At 38.3% G+C, this 23,617-nt stretch overlaps 1 protein-coding gene and 1 non-coding gene across 2 annotated transcripts in view; one reads left to right on the top strand and one right to left on the bottom strand.

The window, feature by feature from the left end:
• The window catches only part of HSD17B12 (hydroxysteroid 17-beta dehydrogenase 12), a 159,971-nt gene that overhangs the window by 20,890 nt on the left and 115,464 nt on the right, over positions 1-23,617 (top strand). The window lies entirely within an intron of this gene.
• Positions 12,287-12,500, bottom strand: LOC136390105 (small nucleolar RNA U3). The gene has a single exon (XR_010748590.1). It is a non-coding gene; the product is annotated as a small nucleolar RNA U3 (small nucleolar RNA).

The following is a 23,617-nucleotide window of genomic DNA, read 5'->3' as shown; positions in this document are numbered from 1 at the left end:
CTGGCTTTCTAAATTAAAAGTTAAGCTAATTTAATCACTAATTGTGTTAGTTTTAAGGAGGTACCTTTAGCTTCAACTTTATTTTTAATATATATTAAAACTATGGTTAGATATCATGATAAGGATTTAGTTAAATTATTGTTAGTGAAGTATCATTTCAACTGTGATGGAATTGGAAGACTTTCAAGCTTGACATAACTGTTTCAAGTTTCATTATTGTATTATAAGCATTATTATAAGAGGTGATTATAAGTTTTCATATTTCTCACTCAGTAATCACTGTTCTTGTTTCAAGTTTAAAGATATTTGAAGTTCTTTTTCTTTTGTTAAAGATTTTCTATTATTCTCATCTTTAAGCTACATTCTTGTTAATTATGATGTTGATGATATACCAGTACCTTTTATATTCCTATAGCAAAAGTATTGTCTTTGAAATAAGGAAATATTTCCCAGAAGTACTTTGCATCTAATTTTTAAAAAATATAACAAAGGTTAGGACTATATATAAACATCCAAATATTCTAATAATATTTCCTTCAAAATATATTACTTCTTTGAAAATTGAATTACTTTTTTTTTTTTTTTTTTACAATTTGTTAACATTACTACAAATGGAAACATTTATTAATTTTTTCTTCTTTTGCATTTCTGTCTTTGGGTTCTCCCAGAAGCAGGTGTTGAGAGACAAGGATTCAAGTGCACTCAGTTTATTTGGAAGGTGATCCCAAGAAACACCAGTAGGGAGGGAGACAGGGAAGACAACTTGGCCAAAAAAGGAGCCATTATCAAGCAGTATGGTCAACTGGGGTTTAAATCCCATTGCAGACCTCAGAATCTATGCAGAATTTAAGTTTTACAGTTATTTTACCTGCAGGGTCAGGATGCTCAGGAATTTATATACCAATGGCCGTTAGTCATGTTGAGGGCTGTTGGTGGGGAAAAGCATGATCTTTTTTTTTTTTTTTTTTTGTATTTTTCTGAAGCTGGAAACGGGGAGAGACAGTCAGACAGACTCCCACGTGCGCCTGACCAGGATCCACCCAGCACGCCCACCAGGGGCGACGGTCTGCCCACCAGGGGGCGATGCTCTGCCCCTCCAGGGCGTCGCTCTATTGCGACCAGAGCCACTCTAGCGCCTGGGGCAGAGGCCAAGGAGCCATCCCCAGCGCCGGGGCCATCTTTGCTCCAATGGAGCCTCGGCTGCAGGAGGGGAAGAGAGAGACAGAGAGGAAGGAGAGGGGGAGGGGTGGAGAAGCAGATGGGCGCCTCTCCTGTGTGCCCTGGCCGGGAATCGAACCCGGGACTTCTGCACGCCAGGCCGACGCTCTACTACTGAGCCAACCAGCCAGGGCGAAAAGCATTATTTTGATAGCACTTCTATCAACTGTGTGCTTGGATGTTGCTGGTTTCAGCTACCAGAAAAAATCCGTGGGCCAAGAGATGCAGTTGGAATGCACTCTTTAATGGCATGGCCAGAGTGGATATGGACAGGTCACCACTAGCTTAGTGTAATGCCCATCACAATGTTTGCCCTTGATTTCATTTTCTTTAAACAAAGCAACAAAGTAAGACCAAGGAAAAGGCAGAGAAGCAGTTAATTTCTGGAGATAATCAAAGAAATATCATTAGACTTGAGACATAAATTGATGTATGTTATAATCTTTCATTGTGGGCAGAGTTTTTGCCACTTCTTAGGGTGGATTGGCCTGATTTTAAGTATTTTAATTTTTTTTTTTATAACTACAGATGCCTAGTGAATGGACCTTACAGGTTTATGTTTGTATTAAACATAAATTTCTTCCTCTTCATAATTGAACTCTGATTTACTGAGTGAGAGATGATTTTCATAGTTAGGATGAGTACAGCATTTGGGGATGTTGTGGCTGATGTGGTTGGTTGATTGGTTGCTTGCTTGCTTGTTGACTGAATGCCAAATTTGTGTAAGTATTGGATAACCATATACTTGATTGGACGTTGGCTCCCTCCTCTGCCCCAACAGCCAAATCTTGAGTAATTGAAGCTCATCTTTTCTCTTATTAGAGTTTGGTTTAGGACATGTGTCAGTTCGGACCAGTGAGAAGTGAGATGATACCTGCTGGAATGAGGGCTTCTGAGAGGAGGCATTTCTTCTAAATAGGAAGCAGAAGGCAGGGTACTGCTGTGTCGGGATGTGTTGCCCGTGGCCATCCTTGGGGCCAGATAAAACAAACTGAGGAAATAGCCTGCACACTGAGGATTGCAGAGCAGAAAGATGGAAAGCACCCGGGTCTTTGACGCTGTCACCGAGCTGCTGAATTCACTCTGGAGGTGCCTTACACTTCCTGTTATTCTGAGATAATAAATTCCAGTTTTCATAAAATGATTTCTTTTACTTGCAGCTGAAAGCATCCCAATCTACGGATTCATTATAAAAGAAGGGACATTTTCTTGGTTTGATAAAATTTTATATTTGATTTAATGTCCTGTAGATTTGGTTCAACTTAATATATTGCTGTTCATTTGAATACTAAAATGCAGGAAAGGAGGCCGGCTTTGGCATGGGATATGACTACAAGTCTCACTAATTGAAGCTGCATTCCTGATTACGCTGGTCATTGAGTTTTTGTCTATATTAGTCCGTTATATTATTTTAGTGACCAGCTCTATAGTTTATAAAGCCAAAGAGATTAGATGTATGAAAACTGCCTTATTGCCGATATTCTTTGACAATTATTGCCAAATGATTCAGGAATATTGGGTTTTCAGTTAACTTGAAGTGAATTTCTTAGGATGGTCTCCTGCCACTTAATCTAAGTAGCTATTTATTTTTAGGTAGTACCTGGTAAGCGGGGAATCTTGGCCCAGGGTAGTTCAACTGAATTAAAAAAGGATTAGGACTGGGTATGAAGTAATTAAGGTGGGGTGGGTATGTGTATGTATGGGCCTGTTACTATCATTAGTGCATAGAGTTCTCTAAGTCCAAAGTCAGTAAGAAGTCAGTAGTGTTCATTATCCTGGTGGTCCAGTCTGAGCTCTGCCATTCCCGCATATTAATATATGAAAAAATTGTGAAATCTAGTTCCGATATTTTGGGTTTGGGAAGGTAAATATAAGGTAGAGATTCAGTCTTATTTAAATTCCTGTATCTCTAAAGTCCAGATGGTGGGAAGTATGCCATCTGAGCCATTGACACGCTGGAGAACAGATATATAGAGCTTAGGGATGTGGACTTTTTGTAGCCCAGGTGGGGATATGGCCCTCCTAATAATGAGCTTGTTTTAAGAACCCAGTGAGTCTGATGTGTGTGTATAAATGCTGTTTATAAAGGAGATAGAGGTTGTATATCTTCAACAGCAGCAGTAATGTAAGGCCCAAGTCTGAAAGGACTGGGATGCGGTGAGAAATTGAGCTGCTTAGATCTATTGAGACTGATTGGTCTTGCACTATCGCCCGACCTCAAGAGAAGCTGAGATTCTTGTGAGTGTCCCTTCTAATAAGAGAGATTCAGTAACTTAGTCAAATTTTGCCTCTGAATGAAGGTGTGTGTACCCTTTGTATGTGTGCTCTTGTACATTCTTTTCCCGTCTTCCTCTTCTATAGATGAAACACTCATCGGTTTTGAAAGATAACTATTCCTGTATTTAAGGAACAGGTGTTATTTAAGGTGAGGTATTTTTGCTGATTTAGTAAAAGAATCTGATTCTTTGATAATGGGTCAAAGGCAAGGACAAGCTGACTAGACCGATTATTATTAAAGGTTTTAATTTTGGAATTTTTATGCCTCTTTTTCTTCTTTATTATTGTTTTGTTAGATTTTTATATCACTGCCATTTTTCCCCTTTGTCTGGTATTTGTACCTCATATCAGGCATATGACATATGTCTTGGAGAGATCAAGGATAAGGTACAATATCAGGGAGGTTGTATCATCTACTCTTAAACTCTCTCCATACTCCCATAATTTTTCTTTCATTTAATTGATTCAACAAACATTTGATTATCTTTGTTGTGCCAGACATTTTGTAATGCGCTGGGGGGGAGGGGTGTGCAGCAGAGAACAGAGTGGGCAATCTTTGCTCTTTTGAAGTGTTCTTTTTTTTTCCTTTTTTTCTAAAGTGAGAGGAGGGGAGATAGTGAGACAGACTCCCACATACACCCCAACCAGGATCCACCCGGCAACCCCTATCTGGGGCCAGTGCTCTTATCCACCAAGCTATTTTTAGCATCTGAGCTGACATGCTCAGACCAACCAAGTTATCCTTGGTGCCTGGGGCTGATGCTGGAACCCAATTGCGCCCCTGGCTGTGGGAGGGAAAGAGGGAGAGAAAAGGGAGAGGGGGAGAAGCAGATGGCCACTTTTCTTATGTGCCCTGACCAGGAATTGAACCCAAGACATCCATAAGCTGGGCCGACACTCTGTCCACTGAGCCAACCAACCAGGGCCTGTGGTTGTTCATTTTAATAGGGAAAGATGGACAGTAGGCAAACAGATATTTGGTAAGTCTGATGGTGAGATGTACTAAGAAAAATAAAGCAAGGTACATTGATAGAGGAAGGTACACGAAGGAAGGAGAGGAAGTTTTATTCCTGCTATCTTACATAGGTGGTTAGGCAAGATCTTCTCATTAGGTGGTATTTGAACTCAGGCCTGGATGGAATTTCCTCTCTCTGCTCCAGCTGGCCTCCGTCCTGTTCCTGTGCATCCACAGCACTAACTTTGTACTAACTGATTCTTCTGGCTAGAATACTCTTATTGATAGCCATGATTAAATAAATAGGGAAAAGGATTGGGAGTGACCAATTATGTTATCAGGAAGATGGAATTACTTCTCTAAGATTGCAGAGGGTGGCCAGCTGCCACTGAATTATGTAGAAGACCCTACCTATTGGGACTTTTGGTTGTTTTTTTTGGTGAATATTTGTTTAAATACACATTTTTAGTTGATCTTTTCAAAGACGTAATCCCACCCAAGTTATTTTGCCCCATTTGCTACTCAAAAAAAATTTAACTTGGTCTATCTGTAACAGAAAACCAAGTTGTAGTATTTTGTCGGTTGACCCAATAAAACAGGATGTCCTGTGCAATATCCGTGGAGAGATGTCTTCCATGACATTATTTTTGACACAGTAAAAGCTTAGAAAGCTTACTGGTAAGTTGAAGCCAAATAATTTTATTCAAAAGCAAGTTTTAAAACAGACTATTGTTTTATAAGCTCCCCTGAAAACTACATTTATTGACTTTATCTAGAAGTATGGTATTTATGTCTTTTTACTAATCTTTTTCCAAAACATATTGAAAACATTTTGCACTACACCCTTAGGATTGATTAGGTTTAGAAAGAAAAGGCAGCTGTGAATGTATTGCTGAATAACATCCCCTGTTGGCTTATCTCTAAAATGATACCGCAAGAAAGAGAAGATAAAAATAAACTTTTTGCTGAGCATGATGTATGTCATTGCAAAAGAACCGAGTAATTCAACAGCACGTTCTCTCGGAAATGCCTGGTGGGGACTGTGTATAGGAGAGTTTCTGTGGAAATGCCTGGTGGGGACTGTCGTAAAGGAGAGTTTCTGTGGAAATGCCTGGTGGGGACTGTCGTAAAGGAGAGTTTCTGTGGAAATGCCTCATGGGGACTGTCGTAAAGGAGAGTTTCTGTGGAAATGCCTCGTGGGGACTGTCCTAAAGGAGAGTTTCTGTTTGCACTCACACTTTAGGTCATTGTGTACCCAAAGTGGGTCATTGCCACCATTTAAAATAAATCATTCTTGGTTTTCCACCTCATCTCTTCTTTATATTTATAGATAGTGTTTGGAACACATTTTTGTTTCTTAGTTCTTAGCCAATTAGCAATTATCTTTTATAATGGTTTTCAAGGAAAACAGATCAGTGAAATTGAGAAGTATTACTGAAACATCTTTTATGATAGCAGCTCTCACCTCCTTTCTCATCATCCTTTTTCTGGAACGGTGGAACAAACCAAATCAGGTTTCACCAAATGTTCTTTTAGCTCACTGTGCCCTCCAGTGGAGAAAACATAGGGCGATGAAGTAGCCCAGGTAATAAGCAGCAGAAAGGAGAAGATGACACAGCCAGGTAAGACCGAAGCTGCGTAACTATTTTCTACGTAAAAGAAAGGGCTTGTTTTCACCCCTCATGAGCAAGAAAATTAGGCTTAAGCCCCCCTCTTTATGAGTTTGTTGAAAACCGGAAGAGGGATTATTGGCTGTGCCTGACTTAATTGCCTTGAACATAGTAGTTGACGTGATGCTGTGCTGCGTCTTGTTCCCCTTTTAATGACGTATTCAGTTATGAAACATTAGGCAAATCTAGAAAGAGGAAAGTAGGGAGTAATTGGATTTCTTTCCCCTGGAGTGAACTCAGGCAGGCGATGACTTTATCTTTTTTAATTTTTGAAGAGACAAAAGAAAACCCCAAAGTAATTTAGCGGCTGTAAACAGGAAACATTTTGCTGCTACACCTATGACTATTTAAAGCACTCAGAAAATTGTGAATTGACCGCTTCTTTCTTCTTTTCGCAATAGAAAGGACCGCTGTCTTGTGCTCTGACTGCTGGCTGACGGTGGTCTCTAGGTTAAACACGGGGGTTTCATCTGTGGGAATGGTGACTGCATGTGCCTGAGCCCCTGAGAGCACTGCAGAGGGGCATGCTCAAGACAAGCTGGTGCCCGGGCAGCTCTGGGCTGGGGAATTAAGCCAGGGGGCCAGGGCGCTGAATTTGGCTGCGTGAAGATGTGCATATTGTGCCTGCAGGCGTCCTCTCTGTCTCAGCCCTTCCAGGGAGGGAGAACTGGATTACCCACTTGAAGCGGAAACAAAAAAGGAGATTTGATGGTAATTTTTGTGTTGGTAGAAATTTGGAGTTTCACTAAAAGAATTTAGTGGGTGATATCTGTGACATAGTATACACAGGCTTCCTTTTTCTTGACTCTTAGAAAAACCAGTCCAACTGTCCTTACAGTGAATTGTCATTTGAAATTTTCTACATATTCAAGAAATATAAGCTTTCTTATATACCTTATTTTAATGGAATATATATTATGTAAAATTTTGTGCATTTAGAATGATTCCGAAAATTTAGACATATGGACAATGATTAGAAATAAAAATGCATGACTTATAAAACCTTACAAACACAGGTTTTAAAGCAAAGATCTTTGCATAGTAAACTTTAAAAGGCATGGTGTCTTTTACTTGAACCATGTTTTATAAGACAACATTGATACATTGATATCTTAAAGAGACATTGCCAGACTGAACTCATTTTTTTTTTTTTTTTGGTGCCGAAACTCAGGACCAAACCATGAACTCATTTTTAATAAAGCTTATGTGAACTTTTAGAGGGGAATTTTTAAAATTTTTGAGGAAAAATTGTAGTATGAATATGATTTAAGTGTCTTAAAATTTTTTTACTTTTGTCACTTATTTTAAATAATGAATTATTATGTTTTAAGATCTAGTTCATTTTGGACTGTAATAACTGACTATAGAGGGTGCTGGTGAGCACCAGGCACTTCCTAAACATTTACTGAAGATGGCCCTGGCCGGTTGGCTCAACAGTAGAGCGTCAGCCCAGCATGTGGATCTCCTCCCAGGTTCGATTCCCGGCCAGGGCACACAGAAGAAGCGCCCATCTGCTTCTCCACCCCTCCCCCTCTCCTTTCTTTCTGTCTCTCTCTTCTCTTCCCACAGCCAAGGCTCCATTGGAGCAAAGTTGGCCCGGGCACTGAGGATGGTTCCATGGCCTCTGCCTCAGGTGCTAGAGCTAGAATGGCCCTGGTTGCAACAGAGCAGTGGCCCAGATGGGCAGAGCATCGCCCCCCTAGTGAGCATGCTGGGTGGTTTCCGGTCGGGCGCATGTGGGAGTCTGTCTCTCTGCCTCCCTGCTTCTCACTTCAGGAAAAAAAAGATTTATTGAAGATGACTTTTTTAAAATGATGTTTCCATTGGGTTTTAAACTAGTACTTGAACATAAATACATATTTTCCCTCCCAAAAGAGCTCTAAACAAAGATACATAGGAGATATATATATATATAGATATAGATATATAGATATAGATATAGATATATTTATATCTATCTATCTATCTATCTATCTATCTATATATATATATATTTTTTTTTTTTTTTAAATGAGAGGAGATAGACAGATTCCTGCATGTGCCTTGACCAGGAGACTGGGATCTATCTGGCAATCCTTGATCTATGGGGCCAATGCTTGAATCAACCAAGCTATCCTCAGCACCTGGGGCCAACGCTCAGACCAGTCAAACCACTGGTTGCAGGAGGGAAAGAGAGAGAGATGGGGGGGAGAAGAAGAGAAACAGATGGTTGCTTTTCATGTGTGTCCTGACCAGGAATCAAACCTGGGACATCCACATGCTGGGCCGATGCTCTATCCACTTAACCAACTGACCGAGGCCAGGATATTTGTTTAATTTGGCAAGTAATTTATCATTGTATTTTGAATTCTTTGAAAATTTCATTGAATTTGTGCAATTTCTATAAACTACCTTTGAATCCCACTTTTGAAAGCTTGTTTAATATTTCAAAAGAAAAGAACCTATTTTATGGACATAAAATATAAATCTTAGTACCCGTACTGAATAAAGATTACATTTAAAATGTAATCTTTTAAATTCAGATAGGTTTGCAGAGATATTTACTTTATTTTTAGAAAGAAACTTGTAAATTATATTTTATAGCTAGATTTTACAGAATTAACATTTAGCTATTAGAGTCCCAAATAAAATGTTTTATATATTTAGCAGATAAAATACTTTATAGTGTGATAATTTGAAGAAAATAATTAGAGTTTTAAAATGAGAAGCCTTTTAGAAAAATGCTCCTTTTACTCAAACTCAGAAGGAGGTGATGTTGAAGATGTATATTAAGAAAAAGGTTTATGTTACAGGAAGAAAAGTTTGTTAAAATGAATTGTCATTAATTGGAATGTTAGTCATTTCAAAAAAAAAAAAGAATTTTTAACATAAACCTTTACATCCTGTCAACCTATGAAAAAATGATGTATTTCTTTTTTTTTTCCTGACTACCCCTCTGAAGTATTGCACTGTTTTTATTTCTGTGGAAAAGCCATTTTGGAAGAATTCTCTAGTCATTTGATATGAACCTGTTTCATTTCATTTAACAGGTGTTGTCTAATAGAACTCTCCATGCTGATGGAGATGTTCTGTAGCTGCTCTGTGTAGTCTGGTTCCCACCACCTCCATGTGGCCATTGAGCCTTCAAATGTAGCTAATGTGACTAAGGAACTGAATTTCTAATTTTATCTAATTTTAATTTGAAATTCAGTTAACAACTGCATGTGGCTAGTGTCTACTGTGTTGGAAGCATAGATTTAAAGTGACTCTGTTAGAAAATGGAACTCTCATCCACTGTTGGTGGGAATGTAAAGTAGTACAACCATTATGGAAGAAAATGGTTCCTCAAAAAATTAAGAATAGAACTACCATATGACCCAGCAATCCCTCTACTGGGTATATACCCCCAAAACTCAAAAGCATTGGTACGTAAAGACACATGCAGCCCCATGTTCATTGCAGCATTGTTCACAATGGCCAAGACATGGAAACAACCAAAAAGTCCTTTAGTAGATGACTGGATAAAGAAGATGTGGTACATATACACTATGGAATACTACTCAGCCATAAGAAATGATGACATCGGATCATTTACAACAACATGGATGGACCTTGATAACATTATACTGAGTGAAATAAGTAAATCAGAAAAAACTAAGAACTGTGTGATTCCACACATAGGTGGGACATAAAAATGAGAATCATGGACATAGATAAGAGTGTGGTGGTTACCGTGGGTGGGGGGGGGAGGGGGGAGGGGAGAGGAGGGGCACAAAGAAAACCAAATGAAGGGTGATGGAGGACAGTTTGACTTTGGATGATGGGTATACAACATAATTGAATGTCAAAATGATCTGGAGATGTTTTCTCTAAATCTATGTGCTCTAATTGACCAATGTCACTCTATTAAAATTAATTGTCTAAATAAAATGAATAAATAAAAAAATAATAAAGTGACTCTGTTAGGTAATAGATATATCAGGGATTGGGTTATGACTCTGATGTCCCATGCCAAGTACTCAGTTGGTTGAGCATCAGTCTGATATGCCAAGGTTGAGGGTTCGATCCCTGGTTAGGTCACATACAAGAATCAACCAACGAATGCATAAATAAGTGGAACAACAAATTGATGTTTTTCTCTCTCTTTCTGGACTTTCTTCTCTTTCTAAAATCAATCAATAAAATAAAATAAATAGAATTATAACTTTGAGGGTATATATACCTCGCAAATATATACCTGCAAAACTGACCGATTAAAACATCACGAAAGAAACAGCAAACCAGTACTCACAAATACCTGCATAGGAACTTTGGGAGTCGGTTTGTTTTTCTGAATGCTCGTAAGTATATATAACAAGTCTTCCTACTTTGAGAGTAATCTTGAGTATCAGAAAGAGGAAATTTGTACTCCTACCTGATAAATAATGGTAAAAAGTTTGAATACTGCTTTCTAGTTTCCCAGGAAGTTGCAATTCCATCTTCTTGGATTATTAGCTCCAATTTATAGGCGAGGGAACCATGATTTCATCAATGCTTTAAGGTTCATTTATTTCACAGACATTTATTGTTCATTTACTATTATATGGAGATTTCTATGTTAGGAATGGAAAAACAGTTTCTCTCCTAGAAGAACGAACAATCTAATGGGGGGCAACTAAACAAATAAGATGCTATATATGCTCAATGTTAAGTTGTATGTGTGCAGAGGATGCAGAGGAAGAGCAGAGGCACCTGCAGTGGGCGGGCTGAGGAGGGCGTCAGGAATCCACCCGGTGGAGAAGATGGGGCAAGAGCACTCCAGGAAAAGGAGACAGCAGGAGCCAAGGGGTGACAGTGCTAATGTTCTAAATCGGGGATCAATTCAGTACTGAAGATACCTGAAAATTCAGGTGCACAAAATTGGGTCTTATATCATCTTGACCTTGTTTTTCTTCTGGCTCAGTCTGAAGAAGGACTGGACTAAAAATAGCTCCTGGGACAATGACAAAGCATCCAAGTAATAATTTCAAGGAGAAAGTTAAAACTAGACGTAGTTACCGTATTTGGCAAACACTAACTTATAATACTGACAATACTGATATACTAATTAGAAATCATTTTGTTTATTAAAGAAGATTCCTAAAGATCTCTCCTTATTCCCCTCTCTGTAATATTAGCTCCATGGTGATTTAATTCACCGATGTTTCCCCAGGGCCTAGAACAGTGCCTGGCACATATTAGGTGCTCAGAATATATTTGGTGAATGAAGACACGAATCCTAGGTTATTCTAAAAGTCATTGTGATTGTTTAAAGATATTAAAAACGTGTTTTTCAAAACAAAAATTTACATAATTTACAGCACCCAGACTTGTTCCTTAATGTTTTTGTTTCCTGGTGCTATATGACAAACTATCTCAAAACTCAGTGGCGTAAGAAAACAGCCAAACATGTTATTGTTAATGATTTGTGGATCAGGAATTCGAGCACGGTTCAGTGGAGACAGCTTCTCTCTATTCCACATGGTACTGGCTGGGGCGTCTCCACTGGGGCGAGGGGGAGCCTCAGTCCTCCACGTGGCCTCTCCAGATGGTCTCTAATCATTCACTAGACTAGGTTGAGCTTCCTTGCATGGCACTGAGATTGTTCCAAGAACGTAAAAATAGAAGTGGCAAGGTATCTTAAAGCCTTGACCTGGAAGTCAGACAATGCCACTTTTGCCACATTCTGATCCAAGAGAGTCACAGGACCATCTCGGAATCAGGGGAAGGGAAAAGATTCCACCTTTTGATGGAGGAATAACAGATTCCCATAGCATAGTGGCATGAGATGGGGAGGTATTATTGCAACCATCTTGGGAAGTGATCTACTACAGTCAGTTCTCTGAGCATAACAATTCACCTCTCTTCCACATGCAAAATACACTTAACTCATCTCCCAGAAGTTTTACCCCATTAAGACATCGACTTGAAGTCCATGATCTAATCAAAGGTATGATACACATGAAGTTTCTCAGGAACACCTGTTTCAGTGCAGCTTATGATCTAGAGGTCTATGAACTAAGAAGACAAGTTGTCTACCCCTACTGCTTGAAAATTAAACAGGTTCTCTGTTAGTTTATTTCTCTCTTCCTGTACTGTATTATATGCAGTTAAAAGAAGCCAGTGGCACTTTTAATATTCTACCCGGAAATATCTTTTTTTTTTTTCTACCACTCAGACTGCGTTCTCTCCCTCTTACTCTCCCAAAGGAAGAGAAGAACGATCATCAATGGCAAAAGGCAGTTGCACAAGCAACACCAAGAGCTGGCTTCACGCTCAGGAGAGAACACTGCAACTCCTCCTCATAGTTTCGGGTACTCTACACGATCAGAGAAACTTCTCTAGTAACAAACTATAGAAATGATCCCTGAAAGTATAGTCTTACCCGGAAATATCTTTAGCGAGATTCACCAGTTCATTAGGTAAATACTTATTTTTCACATTATTGCAGGCAACATTCTTGCCAAACATTCTACTAGTATAAGTATAGTATCATATAGTGTAGTATAGTATAGTATGTTATGCTCTTTCTCCTGCCTCTAATAGTAGTTTTTCATGGCTCTTCTGGTCTTTGCTAACAATCTACTTGCCACTTTTCCAGCCTCTGTCTGCCATAGTCCTAAAACCAAGGCTGCATGTTTTAATGTTTTTTGTTTGTTTTTTGATACCTCTTTTAAGTATCAGTTTCCATCTCTGTTATCTATTACTGAGAAACATCGCCACAAACAGAATGGCTTAAAGTTAACAGTCATTTCAATCCTTACAATTTTGTGGGCCAGGAATTTGGGCAGGGCTGACTGGGATGGCTCACCCCTGTGCCAAATGGAGTCAGCTAAAACAGCTTTGCTGGCACAGGGGGATTCAAGATATGTATATACTTACCTGTCTAGGGCCTGGGGCTGCTTTTGCTGTATTGATCGGACCAGAGGATCCAAGATAGCCTTACTTAAACCTGGTGGATCGGATCTCCTCCGCATGCCCTGTCATTATTCAGTGACTCCCTTTCATGACTGCCAGGCCTCCTAAGGCCTTGGCCAGGAGACAGAAAGCAAATTGGGCAAAGCAAGTCATCTACACAAAGGGAGCGACTGTCGATTCCATCTTTTGATGGAAGGAATGGCAGATGCACATGTACAAGGACATGCAGAAGGGAAGGAGCCGAGCCCGTTCTGGTCATCTTTAGAATAACCTGTTGCACCTTGTAAGTTTAAATTTAGGAGATTTGCTATATAGATGAGAAGTTAATAAATGTGTGTATCTGGCTCAGGCATGGTTTATTTGTCTTTATACAGAGTTTTAATTAACAAATAAAAGCACAATAAGTTGCTGACATTAAATGATTAGAAGAGTTCAAGGTTATATATCTGGCCTCTCATGAAAAATAGTAAGCTGTTATACAGGGTCTGAATTTCCACATTAGCTGGAAATTACCTGCATTACTTAATCTACTTGCTACTTTTCCAGCCTCTGTCTGCCATAGTCCTAAAACTAAGGCTGCATGTTTTAATGTTTTTTGTTTGTTTTTTGATACCTCTCTTAAGTATCAGTTTCCATCTCTGTTATCTATTACTGAGAAACATCGCCACAAACAGAATGGCTTAATGTTACCTGTTGGGCAAATGAGTTTGTAAAGTTTGTATTTTTTGAGTTTGCTCATTTTTATTGTTAAAAATGGCGCCGAGCAGCACCAGATATCTGTGGTCTGCGAAATTGCAAATTACCTTCCTGCTTGGGAAGGGCTATTGTCTTGCTAATGTTTGCTGGAGGAGGAGGCCATGTTTTGCAGAGAAAGAAGCCACAAAGGCAGAGTGCTAAAGGAGAAAGAAGCCAAGATGGCAGGGAAAGAGAGAGAAGCCATTTTTACAGAGTAAGAGCAGAGAGAATGCAGAGCACTGAAGAAGAAGCAGAGCTAGTGCAGAGAGAAGGAGATGGGGAACAGAGGTGAGGGGCTTTTGTGAGCTCCACTGAGACTGGTGAGGCCCTTGATTCTAGGAGAAACCAGAGAAGATTCTCCTAGTTAAGGAGCCGGAGAATGTGTCAGTGGCTTTGGGAGCCCTGTGTGTTTGCTCCTTGGCCGGTGCAAGTCTTGAATAAAGGAACGGCCCACCAATTTTGGACTCCACTGTTTCTTTGAATCTAATGAGAACCTGCACCTGCATGACCACAATGGCGGCGATGCTGGCCCTACATTACCTGTCTGGTTTCTATAGGTATTTGAGTTTGTGCTTTGTTGCTGTAGATGGTTGATTTATATGTTAGGTGTCTTAGGGGATACAGTGATGTCTAAGATAGACGTAATGCTTATATTCAAGTAGGGAAAGATGGACAATAATCAGCTAGACCTGTAGATAATACAGTTGTAGATGGTGATAAGTGCTCTGATGGAATAGCACCAGGATAGGGAGGATAGAAAGTAATGTGAGTAGTGGAGTGGTGGGGGTAGGGTAGAGAGGGTGGTCAGGGAGGCCTCTCGGAACCTGTGGTTTTGAGTGGAGACCCGTGATGAGAGGGAGCCAATCTTCTGAAAGCTGTGGCGTGGGACTTTTCTAGACAGGGGAAAAGTAAGTAAAAAGATCCAGGGGTGGGACCGGGCTTGGGTGTTTGAGAAAAGCCAAGGCCTTTGGCTGGAATGTGTGACTAAGTGGAGAGAGTTAAGGGGGGTAAGATGCTAGTGGAAGCGGTAGGCATGGATGAGGTCATGAAAATCTGACAGATCATGGAAAGAACTTGGTATTTTATTCAAATGGGAAAAATTTGAGTAATGGCAAATCATTGGAGGCACTAAGGAGAGGTAGTGATGTGATGTCTATTACTTTTTATAGAGATTAATTTAGCTGCTGTGTGGTAGATAGGCTGTAGTGGCCAAGGGTGGAAGTAAGAAGGGCATTAAAGAGTTTGGTAGTCATGGAGGAGAGATAGGAGTGGTGGTGCCTGAACTAGGCGGTGTTTTAGGGGATGAGAAGTGCCTATAAATGGCGTGTACTTGAGGGACAGCGTGCACAGATGTTGTGAGTGGATGACGTGGGGAAGAGGAATTAAAGCTGACTTCTGGGCTTTTTTTGGCTTGATCAGCTGGAAGAATGGGTGGTCCCATGGACAGAGGGGCAAACTTGAAGTGTGAATCAAGAGTTTTATTTTTATTGTTATTAAGTTTGTGGTGCCTACTGTGAAAATAAGATCAATATAATAAAAACTCCTAGGAATGAAGTTATTTTTTTATCTTAGAGCTTTTTTTCCCTCATTAAGAAACTTTGCTATTATTTAGATTGAGACCCAAGCTGCAGTGGAGGAAGTATGTGGACGTATATTGGGGAGTATATTTTTATAATATGTAGATATTTACTGTGAAATTATTGGCACAGCTAACTATCATAAAAGATTAGGCAGTGTTTGTAGTACTGTGTTGTGAAAACTTCATTGGTTCTTGAAGTGTTTCTTTTTATTTCCTGTTTATTCCAAATGGGTGTGGTCATAAAGGATCAAGTGTAATTTATTATTCACATTTTATTGTTATGAAGAGTGAATTCATTTTTACTTTTTTGTGACAGAGAGAGGGACAGATAGGGACAGACAGACAGGCAGGAAGGGAGAGAGATGAGAAGCATCAATTCTTCGTTGCAGCTCCTTTAGTCTCCTTAGTTGTTATTGATTGCTTTCTCATATGTGCCTTGACCAGGGGGCTACAGCAGAGCGAGTGACCCCTCTCTCAAGCCAGTGACCTAAGGCTCAAGCCAGCGACCTTAAGCTTCAAGCTAGCAACCTTGGGCTCAGGCCAGGGACCATGGGGTCATGTCTGTGATCCACGCTTAAGCCTGATGAGCCCGTGCTCAAGTCGGCGACCTCAGGGTTTCAAACCTGGGTCCTCCACGTTCCATTCTGATGCTCTATCCATTGCTCCACCGCCTGGTCAAGCTCATTTATTTTTACTGTTAAAATTGGTAGTGTGACAGCCCAGGCTGGGTAGTTTGGTTGGTTAGAGCATCATCCCAAAGCACAGAAGCTGCCGGTTCCACCCCTGGTCAGGGCAGCTGAATGTTCCTGTTACGCATGCGTGTGTGCTTTCTCTCCCTTCCTCTCTTTCTAAAATAAATTTTTTAAAAAATGGTGGCAGGATAGTATTCAGAATGTTCTAGGAGAGCCTTACAGAGGTTTGTAACTCTTAGACTTGAAATCACCACTTAGCTAAGAGAATCATAACTACATAAGGCAGGATTGAGCTAAGGTGGATGGCTTCAATGAATTTAAGTGCTGCTTGTGAAGGACAGTATATTCACATTTGCATTTTAGCTAACAACTCTTTATTGTAGAGTTCAGATGCAAAATGAGGTCATAGGTTTTTCATCTCATCGCCAGAGTGATTGGAGATAACATTTTGACAAGATCTGCCATTTAAGTCAGCATGGTTTAGAAATAATTAATTTTATTTTTAAATTGCGATTTTAGGATGTTCTCACAAGATGGTTATAATGGCTCTTTATTTTACTATACTTGGGCTGGGAGAAAGTAGTCTGTCATATGAGGTGAGTTAATGGTTTTTTACTATTACCATTTACCCTTTCTTCATAAATGAAAATCATTTAAACTTATTCATATTCAACTGTATATTATATAGAGAACATAACTGGTTTCAAACTATGTAAAATATCTTCTCTTGCCAACAAAACATTTTTTTTTCTGTCTTTGTGAAACCTTGAGTCAAAATGTACTAGTGAGTGAGTGTGTTTGTATTCCAGTGGTGTAGCTGAACCAGACAGGTCTGCAGCATGGTGGTTTATTTTTAGACACTGGGTTGCCATTTTTATCCTGCAAAAATATTCATCAGTGTCTTGCTGACAGGCCATCAGTTTTATAAATGTGTCACACAGACTAGATTTTGTTCTTTGTCTCACTTTCCCTCCATCTCTTTTCTTTTCCCTTTGATTTGTTCATACAAATGTTTGAAGGAGGAGAATGTTTTTATTTCATATATTAGTCACAGATTTTCAGTATCACACAATTCATTCACCTCTCTGTAGCTGCTTCCGCATCCCTTCTTGTCTATTATGGGAAACCGTTACGAGTTGAAGTCAAGGAAAAGAGAAATATGCATTAGAACCTCTCTTTCTGGGTCTATTCTATTTTGGGCTGCTTTCTTCAGATATTATATAAATATATTACGTGTGTGTGTGTGTGTGTGTGTGTGTATTTTCTTGTCTTACCCACTGAGGGTGGGCATCATTTTGCATGAGCAATAACTGCCTAAGACTAGGGGTTACACTCTGTGGCAGAAAGCCTAACAGTTTGGATTGAAACTAAATCTATACTTATCTCTAACTATATACAACAGCAATCATTTCATTTGTTAGGAGACTCTTTTTTTTATTTTAGATGTTTGAGTGACAGATACAACCACAACAGAAGGAGAATCCCTGCAATCAAAAGAAAGCAAGGGGAAACTTGCTTAAATATAGTAAATTAATTATTTTAACAAGTTATACTCATGTCTCATATTTATAAATGTTCATATTTCCAAAGTAGGTTTCTATTCATTTGTTCGTCTCTCCAGCAAATGTTTACTGAGTAGTTACTTAAGGGCCAACACATCAGTAGCTTTGGTGGATACCACAGTTTGAAGAGCAGGATTCCTGACTTGTAGAGCTGATAGGTATTTTAAGGAGAGAAAGACTTATATATGGATATTTCACAGACATGGTTGTATGGTATATTAGGTATTAGTGTAGGCACAGGGGCCCGAAACTTGGGTTTGCAAATCTTATTTATCATTTCCTAGTTGTTTTACCTTGGGCACATTGCCTAGCCTCTCCTAGCCACAGTTTCTTCATCTATAAAATTGTGTGTCTCAGAAGTTACTGTAAAAGTTAAAAAAGATGATGCTTGTTTAGCAATATGCCAAAAATACGGAGCATCATGCCTGGAACATTGTAAGCACATGATAAATGCTAGTTAATTTATAATAACAGAAATAGTGATAATAATAACAAATATTCTAACAGTGTTCGATAGTCTTAACAGTCAGGAATGTATTCAGCTGTAAATAACAGTACATCTGACTATGGTGGCTTAAACAGATAGGAATTTGTTTATCTAACAAGAAGTCTGGCATAGGCCAGATTGAATACTCATCATTCAGTAATACTCATTGAACATCTATATGCCAGCTACTGATCTCGTTACCTGGATTCATCCATAAATAAAATACAAGAATCCCTGCACTCATGAAGCTTACATTCTAATTGAGAGAGGTGAAGTAAAATAAAAAGGTAAGTTATTAGTATACGGTATAGTAGAAGGTGGATCTCAGAAAAATGTTTCATAAAGGAGGGCCTATTTAAATTAGGTTATAAGAGATCAGTAGAGTTTTATTTAAGTGAAGACTTGAGTAAGAGAAAGGCAGCTCTAAGAAGGGTTGGGTGGTACCATCCTCAAAAAGACTTCTCGGTGAGAGTGCGATGTTGTTGGATATCACATAGCCAGGAACCTCGAATATAAGATTTTTGTAAGATTTCTAAATTTAAAAAATTTCCCACATTACTGTTACTATTCTCTCTTTATATAACAATTAGCTGTGAGATCCTTAAAAGAAATAACAAGAATGATACTAATATATAGTTCTAAATAACAACAGTAATTAAACATAATGGCTAACACTTACATAAAGCTACCTATGTGCCAGGAACTTTTGTAAGGATTTGCGATCATATTCATATCCTAATCTCTGAGGTTAGTACCATTACTACTGCAATTTTATAGATGAGTGAATTGAGATAGTTAATTGGACCAGGGTATTTGTCTTTAAGGACAACAACAGAAGAGGCAGCCAGACAGACAGCATCTCATTCCATAGTCCAGTGGATACGGTAGATGAGAGTAATGCTAATGGGGGGGAAGTAGGTTGAATCCCTAAAACCTAAGCAAAGGAACAAAGGAGAAACTGAGGGCATAAGTAGGACCCAAGATGGTTCATATACACAGTTACCCCTGATTTCTGCAACTAAGCCTTACCATTAGATGTGATTTGGTCCGGAGCTCTTTCATATTTCAGAGATAGTCTTCCCATTGCTAGGCCCCAAGATTATACCTTGCTCAACAGGTACTGTTAGAAACTTTTGCTCTTTAAGAATGTCTTTGTTCCTTCACTTGGTTATCTCTTAAACTAAATGAAAGAGGAATTTCCCAGCTTCAATATTGACTTTACAATGGACCAAGTTTCCAAGATTTAGCATATTGTGTTAGTATTTGAATAGCTCTTATGGAACAAATGTTATGACATGGACAGTCTATTAAAATTTCCATATGGCTTCTGATACACATTCTGTCCCTAATTAGAAGCTGCCAGGCTGTCAGAATACAGGTGTAGTCCACTCTTAAAGAAAACCTGGTGTAAGAGTATATAAATTTATAAAAATAGCTAATGTGTCTGTGTGGGAGGTAAGTTCGCATGCTAAAAATATTCTTAAGTCTTCTATTAAATTAACTGGGAGACCTTGTTCTACATAATGATTCAGAGAACAGATTTTGCTTATACAGTGTATAAATGTGAGACCACCATTATTAAAGGGTAAATTTACTTAAATATACTTTATATCAAGGATTTGGTCATGCTGTAATGTCACGCTCATTCTCATTGAAGGGGACCATAGTGTAGTCAGATATCATATGTCAGAGAGGGCTGCTGAAGTCAAGGAGTCTTGTTGATTGAGTAGCTCTTGTCAGAAGGAATAAGTGGAGTCCATCAGACAATACATTTAATGTAAAAATATTACAACAGTCCTCATTTTCAGTAGACTTCTTACTTATTCTTGGGCTATATGGTATCCCTAAAAGTAGCCTTGTATTTAAATAAAATCTGAGTAGAAGGCTCCAGGCAAGACCCAGGTCGAGGGAAGTTTTGGGGACTGACTCCATGTGAACCTTGAGCATGCTAGAGGAGTAACTCATGATCATAAGGCCCTTTGTTAATATAAATTACCCTCTTAGAACAAACCACCATCTCTTAATGCTGAGTTTTACAGCTCTCTTTCTCCAAGTTCTTGGCATCATGGTAAAGCAGTAGAAGACCCACAATAAAACCCCTCTCTCCACCCTGTTCTCCTTTTTGGCTTTTGGTCAGTCCTGTTTCTCTGTTTTCTGCGCTAGGATTCCTCTTTTGGTATTAGGTTGGGGGAGATGGATTGAGGTAGTAAGTGTACAGCGGGCAGTGGCTTCCCACTTCTTCAGAAATGCTAGAATAGGTTCAGTTCTTTATTTTGTTTCATTTCTGGAAAGCCTGAGTTTATTAAGTGCTTTTCTATCTTAGGTTTTACATGCTAACTGAATTAAACAGACCATCTCACTGTGGCAATAACCAGATGGGGCCTTCCATAGTATAATTCTATTTAAGTTAGCATTTACAAAATATAATTTCATTTGAATTTTAAACTTTATAAAAACATTATGTAAGAAACACATGTAATTATCATTATAATTTTTAAAAATTACCTACAGTCCTCTACCATTGACTTCTTGGTCTATGTATAGCCTTTTGGACTTTAGATGTTTTCCAATATGCACACAAACATGCATATACACGTATATATGTAAGTTTTTTCTTATATGAAAGGTGGCAACTGTATTTGTTACTTCTACAGTTGCATCTGGAAATTGACTTATTTATAACTTAAGTTTTTGATAAGCTTCTTTGGGCTCATCATTAGATGGTGTCATTGCAAATTCCAACCAAGAATCTTCAAGGGAAATAAACATTGCTAAAACAAATATAGTCACTTTTGCTCCACACCGTTTTGCCCTGATTTGTCTTCACTTAGGAATACGTCATAGACACAAAGGTGTCTATGGCAGCTACACTGCCAGTAGCTTTTCTTTGATAGTCATCGTGTTCCCATTGTATTGATATACTATGATATATAATATAGATATTATATATCTATATATAATATATTGTATAGATTATATGTGGATATACTATACATTACTATATATACCATAGTTATATACTATATATACCCTATACATATATATATTCTTCAGTTATATAATTTCTTTAGTGGTCCCTTATTATTGAAAGGTTTTAGTTTTGTTATTGCAAACAATGCTTCAAAATACCAGCATCTCAAAGGTCATGTTCATTCTGAAAATCTAAAAAGGCAACAGAGCATTAAGTTAGTAAGGACCAGCAGATGGCGTGGAAAGGCGTACCATTTAAAGAATTGTTTCGGATGTCCTTGCATCGTAAGGATCAATGACAATTAAAAAATATAAAATAAACAAAGGCTACTGTATATCTAATAGACTCTAGTAGAATACTGAAATTTATAAGTTTAACAGTGAGGAATTCTAATCTTGTAAGGAACTGAAGGTTATTAAAACATTAAATAACAGTATTAATCTATTAATCCTTCCAGCACTACCTACAAGAAGGTGAGTAGGTCAGTAAATAACCTAACTTGAACTTCAGGCATCAGAGACTTTAGTCTTCCTCTCTTTCAGCTGTAGTCATATAGGGAGACTTTGATAAATAATTTACATTCGAAAATGTTGTGGTAACTTTCACTAGAGACCAGAGAGTTTCTACAGTTTCTTTGCAGAATAAAATGAGTATATATCAGTATATAAACAAGACCACTGAAAAGTGCCTAAGATTGCCTTTCAGATCAACCTTTTGTTAGAGGTCCTATTTGTAAGAGAGAGTTTCTTGAAGGGAAAGTATACTTCCTTTGATTCCAGAATGCTCCTGGACAGCTATACTTTCTTTCTAATCACTGCTTCTGGGATAGTGGCTTATCCATGAACTTGAGTAAGGTGGGCTTCGAAGACAAGCAGAAAATTACTTCACTGCTCTTTCCCATTTCCCCAACTATGATTCACAGGTGAAGTAAAAGTTATAAAAATAAGCCTCAAATTTTCTACCTTCCTTGTCTGTGAAAGAAAAGTTGAAAATAAAAGATTTTTTGGGGGGTTCAGTTACTGATGCTCTTTGTCTTGAATTTCTAAAGATGAGCTAGCTGTAGGTTGTATTTTAAATCACAGTTCTGACTTGACTTGATGCTATTTCAAAAATTTGTGTGTTTGTGTGTGTTTAGAAATTAAAGATGAGAAAGAAGACTATGACTTTATGTTCATCATAGTCATTGAATTATAAGGTCTTGGCCATACTATTTTAATGTATTGCCACACTTAAAAGATGTTGAAACTCAGGCTCAGAAATGTTATGAGTCCGGGTTCATTCAGCTGACAGAACCAGGCCTGGAACATAGGTTTCTTGGCTGCTAGTCAATTCAGCACTATTTTATGTAGAATATAATCTCTCCAACTGAGAAAACTAATGTTGGATTTCATGAAGCTCCTTTAGAAAGATTTGGTTGAAAATGTATCTCACTGAGTGTTCATTTTGAAAAGTGTGATAGTTGTTGAGTTGCTTAGCATAATTTCATTGGTAGTCTTGGGTTTTCCTAAAAAGTGGAAAGAAGATCTAGCTAGATGTTGTCTGACAGGAGGGAACTGTACTTCCTTCCATGGTTTTGACTTTTCAGGGATGAGTTTTAAAAAAGAAAAAAAAGAGAAAGCTAGTGGAGAGAATAGGTTACCAGTTCTTATTTCCTTCCTTAAGTTGTTGATACTAGCCAGTTGTCAAGACATATATATAGTACGGTGTTTATCAAATTATCTTTTGGGGAGGCTATTTTGAACTTCTTGATCATGCCTGCATCTGGCATGGCGAGGAGATGAACTTGATTTCTCCTAGCGGTAAAGTACCTAGGGATATAATGGGGCCTCTTTTTAAAAAAATTTTTATAATGAATTTTTTGGGGTGACATTGGTTAATGAAATTATCATCTATAGGTGTCTGGTGTACAATTCTATAATACGTCATCAGTCTGTTGTATTGTGTGCTCACCACCCCAAATCGAGGCTCTTTCCTCTTTGGCTGGAGTATCAACATTTAGGCCTTTAAGGAAATGTTTAATCTTTGAAGAAAAAAATTATTCACTAAGAAACTTTGGCCCCAAATAGTACTTTATTGTAGTGTTACTGTGAGAAACCTAGTGGCTAAAGCAGAATAGTCTCATAGTAGGGAGGGACTTATTTATCAGAGTGATTGCTATCCAAGGGCTCTTTGTTATGGAGGAATTTACCCACTTTTTATCTGAAAAAGATTGTTAAAAGCTTAAATTGGATGAATTAGGTTGAAACAAACCAAATAACTTAACATATACCCTCCTGATAGATCTACCTTGGTGTTTAGAAATTACCATTCAAAAGAAGTTAATTATTGGAATTAGCAATTAGATCCCATTACAATTTTCACTTTTACCAGGCTGGAGTTATATATTTCAAGGACATTCATGTACTAGGTACTACTGTCCTACTAGTACATTTGCATACTGTTTATAAACTAAGGGCGTATTTACCAGTTAAATGTGTACAATCATCAGGTATGTCAAAAGCTAATATTTCTTATTTTGAGCTATAGGACTGTTCCAATTTGGACTTTATGAAGTAT

This window comes from Saccopteryx leptura, chromosome 1, assembly GCF_036850995.1.
Source record: "Saccopteryx leptura isolate mSacLep1 chromosome 1, mSacLep1_pri_phased_curated, whole genome shotgun sequence".
Taxonomy (NCBI): domain Eukaryota; kingdom Metazoa; phylum Chordata; class Mammalia; order Chiroptera; family Emballonuridae; genus Saccopteryx; species Saccopteryx leptura.
Note: the sequence above shows the minus strand (reverse complement) of the source record. Positions and strands in the feature narration are given on the sequence as shown.